At 43.5% G+C, this 20,465-nt stretch overlaps 1 protein-coding gene across 7 annotated transcripts in view; it reads left to right on the top strand.

Moving 5' to 3' along the window:
- Positions 1 to 20,465, top strand: part of SOX5 (SRY-box transcription factor 5) — a 606,763-nt gene that overhangs the window by 478,476 nt on the left and 107,822 nt on the right. The window lies entirely within an intron of this gene.

The following is a 20,465-nucleotide window of genomic DNA, read 5'->3' as shown; positions in this document are numbered from 1 at the left end:
AGGTGGATCTGAGATCACCGTGGGAGCAGGTGAATGGCATATGCCCATTAGTGGTAACTGCAATACAATCCTGCAATAAATGGCTGTGTTAGACTCTCCCCAAGACCTCATTCACTTTCGTAGTTCCTGCAGCACACTGCTGGCTCATATTCAGCTTGTGATCCACTAAGACACCTAGGTCCTGCTGCTAAGCCACGTCTCCCCCATTCCAATGTTTGCGTCTTTGATTTTTTTTTTCTACCTAAGTGCAAGACTTCACATTTAGGTCTGTTGAATCTCATTTTGATAGTTTCAGCTCGGTGTTCCAGCCTGTCTAGATCCTTTTGAATCTTGATCCTGTCTTCTATGGTGCTGGCTTTCCCTTTGAACTTTGTGTCATCTGCAGATTTGATAAGGAACTCCTCTACATCCTTATCTAAGTCAATTTATAAAAATGTTGAAAAGCACAGGGCCTAGGACGGAGCCCTGTGGCGCTCCACTTGAGACCTCCCACCAAGAAGATGCTGAGGCATTAATTAGCACTCACTGAGTATGTATGCTCAACCAGATGTAGATCCACTTAATTGTAGTATTGTCCAACCCACATTTTACCATTTTGTCAACTAGGATATCATGAGAAACCTTGTCAAATGCTTTGCTGAAACGAAGATATACTATGTACACAGCATTCCCATGATCTACCAAATTAGCTACTCTATCAAAAAGTGAGATATGTTTGGTCTGGCATGACTTACTGTATTCCTGACAAACCAATATTGATTCCTAGTAATCATTGCATGATTTTCTAGATGCTTAATCATCTTTTTGTATTTTGCCCAATATTGTTGACAAGCTGGTTTGTGGTCTGTACTTTCCTTGATGTACCTTTTCCCCCTTCTTGAAGATGGGACAACATTTGCCCATCTCTAGTCTTCCAGCATCTCAGTCATATAATCAATCAGAAGCTTGGATATGGTGGGTGTGGGTGTGCACATGCACACACACATTTATGGTAAATAATCAGTTTTCCAGCTCCTTTCAATGCAAGAAAGATATGAAATGAAAAAGATTACCATATTAAAAATTGTTCTTTCTCCCCTCCTGTTAAGTGTGAATTTGTAGATGATTAATTTTTAACGTGTGGATTAGGGTCTTTCTTAATTAATCTCATTGTTAGCAATTGAAAACTCTCATACATATGGACAGTAATTTCAGTTTATAATGATTTGGGAGTGAAGTTGTAATAACTAAGGAAATGCAAAACATTTCCTTCCCTATTTCTTTTTTTTTTTAATGCTCTGGTTGTCTCTGTTAGATCTGTTAATAGCAGAGTCTTTTTGCCTGACAAATTTGAATGCAGCACAGTTTGGGCTGATTTTAGATGGTCCTTTTTCATGAATAGAAATTCAAGCTAGTATGTTTAAATAGTATGTATAAATGTTGCAGGAGTCCAAGAGGGGAGGGGAATCTGGTGGGCACCCCCTGCCCCCATTCATCCTCCCAGCACTGTTCACTGAGCCACCACTAGGGTGACCCTATGAAAAGGAGGACTGGGCTCCTGTATCTTTAACAGTTGCATAGAAAAGGGAATTTCAGCAGGTGTCATTTATATGCATGCAGCACCTGGTGAAACTCTCTCTTCACCACAACAGTTAAAGCTGCAGGAGCTTTACTAGAGTGACCAGGTACAAAAGAAGGCAGGGCTCCTGCAGCTTTAACTGTTGTGATGAAGAGGGAATTTCACCCAGTGCTGAATGCATACAAATGACACCTGCTGAAATTCCCTTTTCTATGCAACTATTAAAGATACAGGAGCCCTGTCCTCCTTTCCATTTGGCCACTCTAGCCACCACATGCTTCCTGGACCTGTTTGCTGTGCAGTCCACAAGTGCCCATCAGTCGCTCAACTCCTCAGCCAGACACCATTTTGAGTAGAAATGGTGGCTCACGTTTCCCTTTACGGCCACCACTTACACAACGTTCCATTTCCAGAAAACCCTGAGCCACCATTTTTATGCAAAATGGCAGCTCACTAAGGGGGCAGGCAACCCCGCAGGGCTCAACAGACAATTCATCGGTGGGAGTGGTGCAGCAATCATGGCGCAGTGAATGAGGGTGGGTAGCTGATGTTTCAGCAAGGACCCTGTATGCATGAACGGAGGTGACTCAAGACCATCCATTGTTATGTATAAAGTTATTGATTGATTGATTTCTTCATTTGCTGCTTTTAAAAATCCTGCTTCTCGGACAGTGATTGTCTCCCAAAGTAGCTCACATCAATAAAAAAGGAGAGGCAGGCCCTGTGATGAGGTTTACAAACTAAAAAGTTGAAGGGGGAGTGGGAAGGAACGGGAGCTGAGTGAGAAGGGAGATCATTTCTCCCAAACCAGAACACAATAGTAAGCTATGCACAGGCATTTATATGCACAGCTATGCACAGGAATTTATATCCAGTTGGGGGCTAGGGCTGACCATCCCTTGCTGATGTTCTTGCAGTGAATAGCAGCCGGTGGCTCTTGTTTCTTAGGGTGATGGATGGGGCAGGTTGTTCTTTGCTCCTACAGACCAAGGGCAATGGGCTGTTGGAAGAGGGGAATGTTCTTTCTGCCAGGGAGTGGCGGAAGTAAACTTTCTGCAGCTGCTCCTTCCATGGGTGATTGATGGACCAGGTTGATCTCCCCTGGCGTTAATGCTATTCCTGGGAAGCAAGGAGGTCCAGCCTCCCAGGGGCCCTAGATCTTCTGGCCGATGGCGGAAGTCAGAATGTGCCTCCCTTCTGTTCTCCAGTCCTAGGGCTAGCAATTTAAGAACTGCATTTGTAGTTTGGCTTTGCTATTTAATGGTATCATAGAATCATAGAATAGTAGAGTTGGAAGGGGCCTATTAGGACATTGAGTCCAACCCCCTGCTCAATGCAGGAATCCACCCTAAGGTATATCTGACAGATGGTTGTCCAGCTGCCTCTTGAATGCCTCTAGTGTGGGAGAGCCCACAACCTCCCTAGGTAACTGATTTCATTGTCGTACTGCTCTAACAGTCAGGAAGTTTTTCCTGATGTCCAGCCGGAATCCGGTTTCCTGTAATTTGAGCCCGTTATTCTGTGTCCTGCACTTTGGGATGATCGAGAAGAGATCCTGGCCATCCTCTGTGTGACAACCTTTCGAGTATTTGAAGAGTGCTATCAATGTGGATATTGCTGGAATGGAAGATGGGGACTTGAGCTGGAGCTGGTGGCAAGGACAGAGGTCCGTCTTTATGAGAGTTTTCCACAGCTAATCATGAGCCAAAGGGCAGTGAAGCAAAAGTATTGCTCCACCAACCTGGTAAGGGCAGAAGTCCAGGCTTCTTGTAGTTATGCCAGGCCTGGCCAATCCAGACGCTTCATGCCGCTTGCCAATCTGAGAGGTCAATGCCTTTTCACAGAAAAAGCGATAATTGCAACTTGATGGATGGAAAACTGGCTAGCGCGTAGGGTGAAGTTACCACGCGTTTCAATGTTGTGACACATTTAGATGTAGGGTTTGCTAGTCAGGGAAAGAGTGTGTGACCCGATCGCTGCCCTCTCTGTGAGAAGAGAGGCAGGAGAACATGCCCCACATGGGTCATGGGATCACAGCATCACTTACGCTGGTCCCTTGCCTGTATCGTTCAATATACATCGAGAGGCAAGAGATGTGCACTAATTTCCTTTCACAACTCTTTGCAATAGTTTTCTCTGCATGGGATCAGACCCTATTGTGTGTGCAGTTGTCTCACAGGGAGAGAAAGGTGTGTGTTCTAGAGTTGGGATGGGAATCAAATGTAAAATCCTTCTCTTGTAACAAAATCCAGGTTTGTCATTTGGGGGCTATTATAGCCCCAAACTGGTACTTTAGTGCTAATTGCAAATGCTAGATAAGAAAATGGATCTCACCTTATTTATTTATTTTTAAAGTTTAGGGACAATTTAGACTGATGCCAAAGAAAAAGTAATCATCCGCTTCACAGTTGAAAATTAACCTGTTCGCTGGTCAGCCGAGGACTGGCCGGCATCTCCTCCGCTGGTTTGAAAAGCTTAATTTGCTCTGTGAACTGCCATTCTGTTATCAGTTCTCCATTACTGTCAGTTGACTGACCTGGGTAAAGGCACAGGCGACAGTGATGGTGACAATGACAGACACTCATTTCTCGGCACACGGCGTTCGGCAGAGGAGCGCATACTAAAAAAGCAGCTACCCTCTCCCAGTTCAGGCAGAGATGAAACAAGTTGACAAGTGTGCCTTGTGGATTAGCCAGGAGACCTCACTGACACACACAAGGCAGTGGCGGGGTGAGGGGGGGACGGATGGACAGGACACACAGCAGACACACACACACATACACACACACACACACTAAAAGAGTATCTGAATTTGGAGGGGAGATGGTGTGATCGGGAGAGAGAGGAGGACATTTAAGTTGTTGCAGTAAATATGGATGTCTTCCCTCAAAGTCAGGCCGTAGGCTGTCCTCATTTCCAGGAATGGTTCTGGGTGTGTGGGGGGGGGGGAGTTGTTTGCTGCCTTTTGTCTCAGCGTGGAGTGCTTAATGGAACGTGGCAGCTAGATATCACAGCCCCTTTCTGCTGCACAATAAGTTTCTCTAAGGCGCAATCCTATAAAAGTTTAGACAGAAAAAAGGCCTGCTGCTCTCAAGATATCCAAGCCTGCATAGCAGGAGCTGTGGGCCTTTTTTCTGTCTAAACTTGCATAGCCTTGCACCCTTTCAGGATTTTATTGTGGAGTGGCATGTGGGACAGAAATGGCAGGCCAACTGAAACACTGGCCGTTTCTACACCTACCTTTTTTCCAGGGATCGTCCCCGTGCATGCAAATGACACACAGGGGATCCCGAGTGCAGACAAGGACGATCCCGCCATTTTCCTGGGATAATCCTTAGGTGTAGAAAGGGCCTTGGTCTTCATTTCTGCGTTTTTATAACCCAAGATGGATGTGTGAGAAACTTCTGGTTCTACAACCATTTATTTGGAAGTCTGGTTAATCATCCCTGTTTACACTCACAACATGGCCCCAGAGAAGCCAGTATCTGCATAGCCCCATTTCCCATCCTAAAATCGGAACAGTTAATAGCCACCATCACAAAAGAGTTTAGTTAAGTAAACTCTCCCCAGTCTGATCCAAAATAAACAAAGGGAAACCACATGAACATCCTCTGAACATCTAAGCATTTATCAGATTTCTGGGATTAATTCTGTATTAGGACCTGCTTTGGAGGCTTCTAGGCTCTGAGGTTTATTTGATGATGCCATTGGTTGTGCATTGGGACCTAGAAGCATCTGAATCTTGTTCTCCCCTCCCGGGAAGGATTCAGCCTACCAGATCTGTATGTGCAGCAGAATGTAACACTAACACCCTAATTCAGAAGGATGGGCTATACCTCTTTGGGTTGAAAATGGGAGTTGCCAATTTGAAATGCTCCTGCATCCAGTAAAGATATGCACAAGGCAAGGTCTGTTGGGTGTCAGGGAAGAATGTGGAATTCTGCACCATTATGCAGAGACCTGAGCACTCCATAAGAAGGCCTTTTCTCTCTCTTTGTGAACACCTAAGAACATAACAAGACGAGCCCTGCTGGATCAGACCAGTTGTCATAGAATCATAGAATCATAGAATAGCAGAGTTAGAAGGGGCCTACAAGGCCATCGAGTCCAACCCCCTGCTCAATGCAGGAATCCACCCTAAAGCATCACTGACAGATGGTTGTCCAGCTGCCTCTTGAAGGCCTCTAGTGTGGGAGAGCCCACAACCTCACCAGGCAACTGATTCCATTGTCGTACTGCTCTAACAGTCAGGAAGTTTTTCCTGATGTCCAGCTGGAATCTGGCTTCCTTTAACTTGAGCCCGTTATTCCGTGTCCTGCACTCTGGGAGGATCGGGAAGAGATCCTGGCCCTCCTCTGTGTGACAACCTTTCAAGTATTTGAAGAGTGCTATCATGTCTCCCCTCAATCTTCTCTTCTCCAGGCTAAACATGCCCAGTTCTTTCAGTCTCTCTTCATAGGGCTTTGTTTCCAGACCCCTGATCATCCTGGTTGCCCTCCTGTGAACACGCTCCAGCTTGTCTGCATCCTTCTTGAATTGTGGAGCCCAGAACTGGACGCAGTTCTGGGCTCCATCTAGTCCAGCATCCTGTTTCTCACAGTGGCCAGGTAGTTGCCTCCAGGAAGCCCACAAGAGAAGCTCCTGTTGCTTCTCTGCAATTGGTAGTCAGCAGCCTACAGCCTCTGAACCAGGAGGTGGTACATGTAGTCATCATGACGAGTAGCCATTGATAGATGCATCCGCCGTGTGTTTTTCTAATCATGGGCCATAAAACTTGGGCAACAGTACAGGCCACTTTCAAATGTATGAACGGTTATCACATTTGTATCCCTATTCTGCCTCCAAGGGACTCAGAGCAGTTTATATATGGTTACCATCCAGGCTAGGGCTGCCATTAGGACCTGGACTTCTTGGGCAGGTGCCCAAGCGCCACGGCAAGATGCACTGCTGATATCTGTTTTTATTCCACGCACAGCATCATGGGTGCTTCCCACAATGCCGCTGATGTAGCGTAGCTTCCAGGCATTGTAGAAAATCAAAATGGCAATGAGGCTAGCTGCCAGGTAAGCCAGACAAGGCCCAGCAACAGAGATTGGGGGGCACCAGTGGGACCTTTGCCCAGGGCTCCCCTAAACACGGAACCAGCCTTGATCCGGGCCTTGCTCAGCTTAACAATAGAAGTGCTTCAGACCACCTCATCATTCAGTTCAAGCTGGATACTTAGGAGTACCCTGTGCTGTTTAGCTGATACCTGTTAATATCTCTGTTGAAAGGATTCCCGTTCTCTGGATCCAGAAGCCGCTGCATTTTAATTTCATTGGGTCTTCCTGTAACCTATTATTATGCAAAACAGCTGTTTCCCGGTTCAGATCTGCACTTTCACCCCCACCTCCATGAATGATACATGCTTATGTGTGTCTTCCCCTTCTTCGCTGTTTCTTTAGAAAATGCAACTGGGCTCAACTGTATCACAACTTCAGGCCACCAGATAAGGCTTATATATAAGGTGACGGTAGATATCTTTATTCGCCTGGAACATTTACGTTGCTTACATCGGACAACACATTCATATGGAATGTATCAGCCAACAGTGTTTACCCGGATGACCCTATCAAATTTCCTTTCTGGATGGCTTTCAAGTCCTTTCACTCCATTTCAATTACTGTCACATGGCGTGAACATTGTTATGTGCAAATATGTGACTTATTTGGGCAGCCTTCCAGTTCGCTATTCTTAATTTGCAAAGGGAGACGCAATCTGGTCTGCTAACTTCACAGTGCTGCATTATTATTATTATCGCAGAAGGAAATTTTTATATGCTGATGATAGGAAGTGCCTAGTGATAAGTTCCTGCATGTGAACAACACCAAAAGAAGATCTTGTAGTCAGTGCCGAAGGGAGTTGGAGCCACATGGTCTGGGCTTTAGATTCAGATTCCACATTCCATGCTAGCCCCTGATACACTCAACCGCCTCAAAAGACCCTTTCAGACATTTGGCTCAGCGTGCTTCATACATTTGGCTCAGTGTGCAACCAGGGAGTGTAAAGAGTTCTATGCATGTAGCTTCCCCACAGACTGTAATCGTGCATGGTCATGCATGGAATCCTATGCTCATGGAACCATATCTGTGTAGGCTTCTATCCTTCACATGTCAATGTTCATGTGGACATCAGGGACAAATCCAGCATGATGCATGAAGTTGATGTTGGGGGGTGGGGGGGTAGTCGGCATGGCCCCATTCCCTGCTCAATGTTGATTTCCGTGCATGAACAAAATATCTGAAAGGGGATAAAGCCGTATTCGCCAAACCAGTGTCCTCCAGATGTTGGGGTTGGGGATGGCTGGCTATAGTTATCATGATAACTGCTTCCGTAGGCTATAGAGTGAATGCATGAATCAGTGAACAATCGCAACTGTCCCAGGGGAAGCTATGGGGTCTGGAAACAAAGCCCTATGAAGAGAGACTGAAAGAACTGGGCATGTTTAGCCTGGAGAAGAGAAGATTGAGGGGAGACATGATAGCACTCTTCAAATACTTAAAAAGTTGTCACACAGAGGAGGGCCAGGATCTCTTCTCGATCCTCCCAGAGTGCAGGACACAGAATAACGGGCAAAAGTTATAGGAAGCCAGATTCCAGCTGGACATCAGGATAAACGTCCTGACTTTTAGACCAGTACGACAATGGAACCAGTTACCTAGGGAGGTTGTGGGCTCTCCCACACTAGAGGCATTCAAGAGGCAGCTGGACAACCATTTGTCAGGGATGCTTTGGGTTGGATTCCTGCATTGTGCAGGGGCTTGGACTCGATGGCCTTGTAGGCCCCTTCCAACTCTGCTATTTATTTATTTTTATTTTTATTTAAAATATTTATACCTCACGCTATATCACTAAGATCTCAGGGTGGATTCTATGCAGGTCTAGGTCAAGCCAGTGTCTGGATAGGCAACTACTTGAGAATCCTTTGTAGGCCACCTTGGGATCCATGATGGAAGAAAGGTGGCAAGTATATAAATAATATTAAAGTTAAATATTAGCTGTCATACATGCCATGTTGCCTCCTCCATTCTCTCCTGTTCCCTCCACTGTCGATACGTTGATTGAAATCTTGGATCAGGAACCTGTCCTAAGTTCTTGTGTGAGATGCTTTGATGAAATATATACAATGCATTCCAGCAATGCAAGTGGACAATAGAAGCAAGGGAGAGGCAAAGGTCTTATGGGACGATGGTGAGTACATGGTGGTCCATGTACTTAAGCTTTATATTGATCAAGGATGAAGTTTACGATAACTTCACTGAAAAGGCGGGCTTTAAGTAGACATCTTGGAGGAAGAGGGGCAAGCATGTAAGCATTCTGGGAAGGAAGGAAGGAAGGAAGGAAGGAAGGAGTGTGTTTAGGAGTATATTGAGAGATCTGCATAGTTTTGTATTGTAACTTAATATTTGCAACACTGATGGTTCTGTCGATATCCCAGCATGGAAGTAAATACTATCAGAACCAGCTCTCTGGGCAGAATGAAACATTTCAAGAGACCTGTGGTGAATGAAAAGAGTAGCCTCTCATGCTTTCTTGCCTGTAAGGTAGCGATGGGAACCTCTGGTCCCTGCCCTTATCCCCCGTTGGGGATCATAGATGAGGGGCTTCCTTTTCTCCCTCTCCGCACTGCAAGTGAAGGGGTGTGTGTGTGTGTGTGTGTGTGTGTGTGTGTGTGTGTGTGTGTATGTATATATATATATATATATATATATATATATATATATATATATATATCATCCATTGGTGACAACTGGAGGCTTTTTAGAGCCTATATACAGTGTGGAGGGCATTTGAGGGGGTTGCTGCAGGGAGAGGAGGGCTACGGTGCAAAGTAAGTGCAAGACTTTTAAGTAAAAGGGCGTGGCTTGGCGTCATCATACCGCCCATTTCCCTTCCCTCGCTCCCATTCATGGGCTGCTGTTACTTAGGGTGGCCATATGAAAAGGAGGACAGGGCTCCTTTATCTTTAACAGTTGAATAGGAAAGGGAATTTCAGCAGGTGTCATTTGTATATATGCGGAACCTGATGAAATTCCGTCTTCATCACCACAGTTAAAACTGCAGGAGCTATACTAGAGTGACCAGATTTAAAAGGGGGCAGGGCACCTGCAGTGTGGTGAAGCGGAAATTTCACCAGGTTCCCCATGTATATAAATGACACGTGCTGAACTTCCCTTTGCAATACAACTGTTAAAGATACAGGAGACCTGTCTTCCTTTTTATATGGTCACCCTACTGTTACTGGAAACGGAGACACTCACAGTGTGGTTGCATGACATCATGGGTTTGTACTTAACTAGACTTATAGGAGGAGGGGGGGAGAAACAGGTGCAGAGCTTCTGTTCTGCAAGGTCTACTCTATACAGGACCCTCGTGGATCATGCCCACTTCTATGCTATTTTTGACGAATGTCTTCATTTCTTTTGGGAAATGAGTGTTTCTGGTGGTGCAACTAATCCAGTAGCTTTCTGTACAAAATCAACCAAATGGGAGAAGATTACATTAATGCACTTGACGCAGGGAGAGTCCAGTTTCATGTAATCTCTTTGCAGTGTTGTAAACAAATCAAAACTTTGCAGTCTGGTGATGCATACCGGCAAATCAGAACAAGGGCCATTCGTGTGTGCATTTTTAATGATGGGTCTATGAATGATGTGGAATATGAATGTTGGCACAATTCATAGATTCCGATATTTAAATGCAACGACTCTAATTCATCCATGGGCTCCCTACAGAACATCCATTGGAAACCAACCTTCTTACACCCAAGATCAAATTTAGTCCCTCAAATAACTCGGTTTCCATTGCTGTGTTTAATTTTAACTTGATTTTATTTTCCTCTTTGTCCCCCACTACAAATCCAAAACCCATTGGCTCTTAAAGTGATTTTAATAATAGGGTTGTGGCACGAAACACATACATCTATTTAATGCTAAAATTGCTAATATTATTTTTCCACAAATAATTTAAAAATAGCTATTATGCCACATTCTTGTTTTCTTTATTAATAGAATGAGAATTCATTTTTAGTGTGGCCTCCAAGCTGTAATGAGCATTGTTAACATATAATAACAATGCCCCAGGGGAAAGATTTCAAAGGCAGTCTAACCTCAGAGCTGAACTTCTGATGTACTGCAGTGCCATCGAGCTATGAGCTGTTTCACAATCTTTTGGAGAGTTTAGCAGAATTTTGCTGTTTAATATGCAGATGAGGATTATAGATGCTTTAAAGGTGTTGGCTCAGGACTGACAGCATTTCCTTAAGAACTTAAGAACACAAGATCAACATTCCAAGAATAGTTCTGGAATTATAGATGTGGTGTATGAGGATGCCTGTGGAAGGCACCTAGTCGAAGCCCTTGAACTAGGGGAGAGGGGGAATCCTCAAGTCCAAGTGTCCCATTGATGTTTAAAGCCTTAAATGGCTTGGAACCTCGATACTTGAGAGAGCGCTTCCCCTTATATATGCCTGCCCGAGACCTGAGATCTGTTGGAGGAGCCCTTCTCTGCATCTCACCAACGCAACATATACGCTATGATGGGACAAGGGAGAGGGCTTTCTCTATTGTGGCACCCTGACTGTGGAATGCCCTCCCCTTGGAGGCCCGATTGGTGCCAGCACTGATTTCATTTTGACACCAAGTAAAAACATGTCTTTTTAACAAAGCCTTTCATGGTTAAACTCACTAAGATGGCACATTGTTTTAACTGTTTTAACTGCTTTTACTGCTTTTAAATTATATATTGTTTTAACTTGGTTCATGGTTTAATTTGTTTTTAACTGTGCGTATTTATTGTTTTATACTGTATGCTTTTATCTGTATGCTGCTCTGAGATCTTAATGATATAGGGTGGGATATAAATGTTTTAAATAAATAAATTGGATTAGCCCATATCGTTCAAGTAATCAAGTGTTCAGGAGTGAGCAAAGTGTTGCGTCTGATTATTTTATTTTATTTTTTTTAAAAAAACCAAAAGTATTAAAATCTTCCACTAATCTATTTCCATTCCCTGAGTTCTTCCCCCAAGCATGTGAAGCCCATGAGATGCTGTAGGTAGTGTTTGGCATTGCACTTGAAGGACTAGATTCAACCCCTTTACACTTCACTACTTTTTGGGCTAACCTACTTCAAAGGGTTGCCCTGAGGATAAGATGGAATAACTCTGTGTTTGTCACCATTAATTCCTTGGTAGAATGTTGAGATACAAGTGTAGTAATTAAATAGTGTGGTCTTATACATGTCTGCTCATAACAAGACCTCACTGTGTGCAAGATGACTTACTCCCACAAAGGGATGTATAGGATTCCATCCTAAATTGTTATGAAGCCACAAGTCTCATTTTGAACAAGATGGGAATTCCTTTTTAAATCTAAGCTATGATCATCATTTCTACCCGGCAAGAAAATAAAAAAGCATTCCCAGGACCTCCCTACAGAACACTTCCAGACCCACCTAACACAAAACTATTCTGTCCAATGTCCCATCTCCTGCTAATATTGTGCCAGTCTGGCCCGATAAATCAGTATTTAGGACTGAAAATCTGGAAAACTCCCAAATTCTTCAAGTCTTGGACACTGATCTAGGGCTGATAGCCAATGAGATGCAAACCTTTGAGCCAATCCTCACTTGAGGATATGTGCCACAGCTGGGGAAAGTGATATTGTATGGTTTAGAAGGCCTCGTAAAATGGCAAAAATGGAGAAGGCGAAAGAATCCTGGACACTAAGAGCCTGGGCTGCCATCGCATAGACTCCAGCATCTAATGGTGGCTATAAGGCACACCATTTTAAATACAAGTGAGGAATTCAAATGAGGGGTGTAACATAATGAGTGCTAAACTAGGTTGACCATATGAAAAGGAGGACAGGACTCTTGTATCTTTAACAGTTGTATAGGAAAAGGGAATTTCAGCAGGTGTCATTTGTATGCATGCAGCACCTGCTGAAATTCCCTCCTTCATTACAACAGTTAAGGCTGCACCAGCCCTGCCCTCATTTGTATGGCGTCACTCTAGTACAGCTCCTGCAGCTTTCACTGTTGTGATGAAGCAGGAATTTCACCAGGTGCTTCAGGCATACAAATGACACCTGCTGAAATTCCCTTTTCTATGCAACTGTTAAAGATACAGGAGTCCCATCCTCCTTTCCATATGGTCACCCTAGCTAAACAGACAGCAGAGTTGTGTCTAACTAGGGAAAAAGATCTACTCTAAGGCAAAAATAGTCTTATTACAGTGGGTGTTACTGCTTTCAAGCCTTGCTTGTGGGCTTTCCATGGCCATCTGGTTGGTCATTCTGGGACCAGTACGCTGGACTAGATAGGGCTGTGGTCTCATCAAGCGGGGCCCTTCTTATGTTCTTATGATATGGAGTATAGTGCTAGAAAATAATATTGAGTCACTCATGTCAGTTGGTCTTCTTACAAATCAGTGGTCCTGGCTTCCATATTTTTAAAAAGCATATCGTATGCACATTAGTTTGTAAGTAGAATAGAAAACTTTCAGTGACTAGGAAAGGATAGGCTGTCTTCAGCTTTGCATATATATATATTTTCTCACTAGAAATTTGATGGTCCAACTAATGTGCAATTAACCAAAACAGAGCAAATATTCAGTATCGCTTAACAGTTAAGACATAACTAACCAGGGTGAAGTGATCCTGTGTCTGAACTCTAGTTTAAGAATATAAAATGTGCCCTGCAAAGAAAGCTAGACAGAGAATCCCAGCGACCAGCAAACACTAGATGCCCCCACCATAAATTGGGCAGTGGCTCACCAGTGAACTATAATCAATTTTCTGCGGAGTCGTGGTGTACAACATGTTTACCTTCTCCCAGGGATGAAACAGCCTGTGATTGTGACCATATTGAATATCAATTGACATATAAACCACAGTTCAGGCACAGGTCGTACCTGTGAATACTGATGTCATATGACCTATAGACTCAAACAGGCAGGTAAAGGTTTTATGTGACCACATCATCCACACTTACTGTATTGGGAGTAGGTATGCATCCCCAAAATGGGAGCAGCCACAGAGAAGATGGTAACCACACCTCTCCCAACTAATTTGTAAACCAGATCCAAGTCTTCCAAGAGTTGAGATGGCCACTGAAAACATCATGAAGGCTTGGTTCAGCAGTTGATTTTCCAATGTATTTTAGCAGAATGTCCTACTACATTATGAAATAGTCAAGCTCTTAATTTTTTAAAAAAAAAAAAACATTTCCCCCCTAGCAGTCGCATGAAACAAATGACACAAATTAAATTGGCTCCAAATCCCCTTATTTAGATACTCCAAATTCTGCCTTCGCCATTATGAAAGGCACCCAAGACATGGTGAATGTACACTTATGGGAAGATGGCAAAATACAGATTGTGTTTCATTGCACTGCTCTGCCATAGAGACTGTTGGCAGCATCCCTAGAGCATAGAATTAATCCAAATTTTGGAGCTCTCAATTATAGACCTTTGAGTAGACACGGTCCTTTGTTTGATTGCTGGAGGGTGCCATAACTTTTCATTCTCTAAAATGTTGTCAGTTAACCATCTTGATGCACAGCATGCGGTCATTGCAGTGTCCTTTTCCCTGGTCTTGAGCCAGACGTTGTCCTGCCCTGAAATGATTAGATTTGAACAGACAGATTCAATAATGTCAAAGTTCAATCTTGTCTAAAAATATTAACATGCTGCGCCCCATCCTGCATATTGTACATTTCATTCTCCGTTACAAGGCATGGCAGGTCTGTACGAAGGATGTCATTGACTAAACAAGAGAGGAATAAAACCCAGGCAAGTCTATCCATGCAATGTCACATCATGGGACTATTTCATCCAAGGTGGCCTTAGGCCGTGGGAGTTGATTGCCAACTGACCATTTATTATTGTTGTTTTTAAAAGAAACAGCATGCCCTGTTTTGTGACCTCTGGGACAGTTGCCAGATTTGTGCGTACATGGAAGCCAGACATTTGGTTTGGCTGCCAAAATATTTGAAGTAAGGATTCAGCAGAATCATTTTTGTTGGATGTGTAGGCAATGCTTGTGCAGTGGGGTGCTAGGGAGCTGAACTCAGCCCTCAGACACCACTTTACATGCTCCTACATGTGAGATTGAGCATTGCACATATGTAATTCATCCAGGGACACTCGCTATATACTTTGAGGAATGGAGGGAAGCAGAACAGATAGTGTCAGGCCAAGGGCAGTCAGATACTTTGGGCAAAAGAGTGGAAGGAAGGCGGAAGAGTGGAGGCAGTTTGGTAGGAAGTCGGGAAGAAGAAAAGGTGGTAGGTGCGAAGTCAGCAATGTGGAGGTGCCGAGGAAGGAAAAGGAGCCTCTGCGGCAAGAAATCTAGTATTTCATAACCCTAAAACCCAAGGTCATCCCATGAAGTTGATTGGTGGGAGACAGATAAAAGGAAGGACTTCTTCACACAGTGCCCAAAGAGGACATGAGTGTAATTCACCATGTCATGGGTACCTTTCATAATAGAATTTGGAGTATCTAAATAAGGGGATTTGGAGCCAATTTAATTTGTGTCATTTGTTTCATGTGACTGCTAGGGGAAAACTTTTTTTTTAAAATGAAGAGTCTGACTATTTCATAATGTAGTAGCACCCTTCTAGTCATATTCCCTAGCAACTGGCATTGAGAAGCATACTCCCTCTGAATTTGGAGGTAACATATAGCCATTAAAAGTGGTAGCCATTGACAGGTTGTATCCTTCATGAAATTGACTAATCCTCTTTTAAAGCCATCCAAGTTGGTGGCTATCACTAGAACTTATCATAGAATCATAGAATAGTAGAGTTGGAAGGGGCCTACAAGGCCATCGAGTCCAATACCCTGCTCAATGCAGGAATCCACCCTAAAGCATCCCTGACAGATGGTTGTCCAGCTGCCTCTTGAAGGCCTCTAGTGTGGGAGAGGCCACAACCTCACCAGGCAACTGATTCCATTGTTGTACTGCTGTAACAGTCAGGAAGTTTTTCCTGATGTCCAGCTGGAATCTGGCTTCCTGTAACTTGAGCCCATTATTCCGTGTCCTGCACTCTGGGAGGATCGAGAAGAGATCCTGGCCCTCCTCTGTGTGACAACCTTTTAAGTATTTGAAGAGTGCTATCATGCCTCTAGTGTGGGAGAGCCCACAACCTCCCTTGTAGAAGCAAATCACATACTTTAACTATGCACTGTGTCAAACACAAATATATGTGTTTGTCCTGATTCTCCCACCACCCCAATTCATATTTATTTATTTATTTATTTAATTTATATACCGCCCCACAGCTGAAGCTCTCTGGGCGGTTTACAAAAGTTAAAAACAGTGAACGTTAAAAAAGTATACAAAATTTAAAACCATTAAAAATATAAAAACAACAGTATAAAACAACAGTATCAATTTAAACAACAATAGTTCTGGGGTCCATTAACAAACAAACAAACAAACTTAGCATATGTTGTTAAATGCTGTTAAATGCCTGGGAGAAGAGAAAAGTCTTGACCAGGCGCTGAAAAGATAACAACGTTGGCGCCAGGCGAGCTTCATCGGGGAGATCATTCCATAATTGGGGGACTCCAGGTTCTAGTATTATGAGAGTGGGAGAAAATTGTATTTCTATCCACCTACTCCACATTTTATATATGTCTTTTATGTTCCACCTTACTCACCTCTTTTTTTTTTTCTAAGCAAGAAAGCTCTGAACATGATATTTCCTAATAAAGGAGTTGTTCCATTCCCTTGATCATTTTAGCTGCCCTTTTCTGAACCTTCTCCAGCTCTGCATAAATATCCTTCTTGAGGATCAGTGATCAGAACTGTACACTGTATTGAAAGTGTGGACACACCATCAATTTATTTAAAGGGAGGACTGTGCCTGACTGTTAAAGCCAGATGGAGGGTGTTCAACCTGTTCTGGATGGGGCTGCACTCCCCCTGAGGGAGCAGGTTCATGGCTTGAGGGTTCTCCTAGAACCATCTCTGTCACTTGAGGCCCAGGTGGCCTCGGTGGCATGGAGTGCCTTCTACCAACTCCGTTTGGTGGCCCAGCTACGCCCCTATCTGGACAGGGATAACCTAGCTTCAGTTGTCCATACTTTGGTAACTTCCAAATTAGATTACTACAACACCCTCTACATGGGGCAGCCTTTGAAGATGGTTCGGAAACTGCAGCTTGTGCAAAATGCAGTGGCCAGATTGATAACTGGAACCAGAAGGTTCGAACATATAACACCGATTCTGGTCCACTTGCGTTGGCTGCCTATATGTTTCTGAGCCCAATTCAAGGTTCTGGTTTTAACCTATAAAGTCTTACATGGCTGGGACCGCAATACCTGATGGAACGCCTCTCCCGACATGAACCTACCCGTTCTCTGTGCTCAACATCTAAGGTCCTTCTCCGAGTGCCTACTCCGAGGGAATCTCGGAGGATGAAAACAAGGGAGAGGGCCTTTTCAGTGGTGCCCCCCCCCCCCAATTATGGAATGATCTCCCTGATGAGGCTCGCCTGGCGCCAACATTGTTATCTTTTCGGCGCCAGGTTAAGAACTTTCTCTTCTCCCAAGCATTTAACAGCATTTCACAACATATGCTAAGTTTGTTTGTTTTTTAATGGACCCCAGAATTGTTGTTGTTTAAAATGGATACTGTTTTATACTGTTGTTTTTAAATTTTTTGATGGTTTTAAATTTTGTATGCTTTTTTTTTCAATGTCCACTGTTTTTAACCTTTGTAAACCACCCAGAGAGCTTCAGCTATGGGGCGGTATATAAGTTTAATAAATAAATAAATAAGTCTTTCTTGAAGAAGGTCCTAGGTTCTGTCCTTCAAGCTGGGGAAATTCTGCCTGAAATCCCAGAAAACTGCTGCCAGTCAGTACAGACAGTATCAACAATACTGGGCCAGGTGGACCAATGCTCTGACTCACTTTAAATCAGTTTCCTGTGTATGGTCCTATATTGTATAAAGGTATGGCCAGGGTAGATCTCCCTTGATTCTAGTCCAAGTTACTTTTATCTGGGTTGCTGTTTAAGGAATGAAACATCCTGAGCCTTTCAACCTGGGGATTTAGGGCTGGATCCCATGCAGGGTGTGAAGGCACATGGTAGCATATCATGCTTCTACTTCTGAAGCTAAATATTTCTGACCATATAATTTGTCTGGACCATAGACAAGTTGGGGATCATATGTGACCTCCTCTGAGCTCTTCAAAGGAAGAGCAAGGTATAACGATGGAATGGAAAGAAATGAACGGAATAGTTAAACTATGGAATCCGCTACCATGAGATGTAGTGATGGCCACCAATTTGGATGGCTTCAAAAGGGGGTTGAATAAATTCCTGGAGGAGAAGGCTATCGATGGCTACTAGTTCTGATGCCTATGTTCTACCTCCAGTATCAGAGGCAGTAAGCATATGTACATTGATGGTGCTATATAAATAATAATAATAATAATAATAATAATAATAATAATAATAATAATAATGTACAGCAGTTGCTGGGGAACATGGGGGGGAGGGTGCTGTCGCATCAGGCCTGGCTAGACAGGGCGATATTCCAGGATCCACATGACGCACAGGGCATCCCAGGAGCAGGGAGGAAAGATCCCTCCCTTGGCCGGGGATATCGCCCTACAGATTAATTCTGGTTTTTCTGCAGTCTCAGGATGTGTGGCCTGCTGTCGCTGATAAGTCCTGGCTCCTCACAAGTAAACGTGAGGAGCCGGGAACAGGGGTGGGGGGGTGAGGGTTTTTTTTAAAAAAACAACCTTACCTGTCATTCGAGCGCTCGTGTGCTCCTTTTCCTTTAAAAAAAAATCCAAAATGGCACCCACGATGTCGCACGCCACATGTAGACAAGGGCGACAATCTCGCGATCATAAAATCGCAAGATCGTCACCCTCCACCCCCCTTGTCTAGCCTTGCCCATCATCTCCTACTTCGTTGGTCCCTGGTTGACAGCTGGTGGGCCACTGTATGAACAGAGTGCTGGACTAGACGGCCCCTTGGCCTGAGCCAGCATGGCTCTTCTTATGTTCTTATGTTCTTATGAATGTTTCCTATGGGGATTCCATTTTAAAAAATGGCCACCCCCTAGAACATAATCCTCTCTCCTCAGGCCCCACCATCATAACTGGGCATAACTGATGCAAAGGTTTTGGGTCCAGGTCTTTGCTTTCACCAGTGGGATGACACAACAAGATGTAATACTATCTGCAGAACTCATACCACTAAATCCTTATATGGACTCTAATACACAAATAAGACATAAATCGCTCCTGTGGTTGGTTTTTTGTTTTCCTGGGCAGCAGCCAGGATGGTCATAGCCGCTAACTAGAAATCAGCAAATGAGCATTCTCTTATCATGTGGAAACAGAAAAATTAGGACCTTGCACTAATGGAGAAATTTACTAAACCTCTTCAGGTACAAAGAGGCCAAGTAGAACTGACATTTTTATGGAATATGGTATCTATTATTATTATTATTATTATTATTATTATTATTATTATTTATTTATATAGCACCATCAATGTACATGGTGCTGTACAGATTACACAGTAAATAGCAAGACCCTGCTGCATAGTTGTAGTAAACAATAAGGCGGGAAAGAGAATGCAAACAGGCACAGGGAAGTGTAAACAGGCACCAGGTAGGGTGAAGCAACAGTATAGAGTCAGAACAAACTCAATATCTAAAAGCTATAGGGAAAAGAAAAGTTTTTAGCTGAGTTTTAAAAGCTGTGATTGAGTTTGTAGTTCTCAAGTGTTCTGGATTACTATTTTCAGTAATGCTGAGAAGAATGCACGCCAACCTCCTAAGACACATGGAACTATATTTTATTTATTTATTTATTTATTTAAGGATTTTTATGCCGCCATTCAGCCAAAAAAGGCTCTCACGGCGGCTTACAAAAGTATTTCTTGACAGTCCCTGCCCACAGGCTTACAATCTAAAAGACATGACACAAAAGGAAAGGGGATTGGGAGGGATATATATGGTATGATCTATTAGGATGATTGGTAACTTTATCAGATAATCTTGGACAGGATCTACACTACTGCTTTAAAACAGTTTATAACAGTAGTGATTACTGTTGGGGCTCAGGACACCCTCCATATACAGCTTTCAAACCATTTTCAAAGTGTCATAGTTTGCTTGGTGTTGATCTGGCCTTGCTTGTACCGAACAAAGATCCTGAGAGATCAGAAAGTCTTTAAAGAAATGGACTCACATTATGGTGTACTTCTATTTGTTACTGGTTATTAGTACTTTGTGGGGGGGGGGTCAATAAAAAAAAACAGGGCATACTGGCTATTTAGATTGGGTCCATTGCAGTGTGTGAGTCTTCATGACCTTTTGCTGCCAGGAACATGGATTTCAGCCTGTTTAGGAAATTGAGCCAAGAGCATTTGGACTGAAAGACTCTCAAACTCCTTGAATTAGTCAAAGAGGGCGATAAGCATAGAAACATGCACACACAATATCTTCTTGCATCTTTGAAATCTGTGGATGTTTCCCAACTAATCACCTTGAAATGCTCTTTCAGACTCAGACTCAGAAATCACTTGCGTTGTTTAGCATTCCACAGTCTGGTGTGCCCTCCAACCTTCATTGCTCTGCTAATGTAAACAGTCAATGTTAAGAGAAGATCACCCAAGAACAACAATGCCTGATTGCAACGTTGGCCATGGTGTTGCTGCATGTTTGTCCTTGCTCTGTTTGTTATCGTATCCGGCCTGGTAATACTTAGCATTACAGTGGGGAGCATCTTCAGCAGAGGTGCCTTTCTTTCATTGACTTCTTTGTCCTTGAAATAATGGCCTAATGCACATCACTCCTAAATCCCCCCACGTTTGTACGTTCATATGTCAG

This window comes from Elgaria multicarinata, chromosome 9 (genome assembly GCF_023053635.1).
Source record: "Elgaria multicarinata webbii isolate HBS135686 ecotype San Diego chromosome 9, rElgMul1.1.pri, whole genome shotgun sequence".
Lineage (NCBI taxonomy): Eukaryota > Metazoa > Chordata > Lepidosauria > Squamata > Anguidae > Elgaria > Elgaria multicarinata.
Note: the sequence above shows the minus strand (reverse complement) of the source record. Positions and strands in the feature narration are given on the sequence as shown.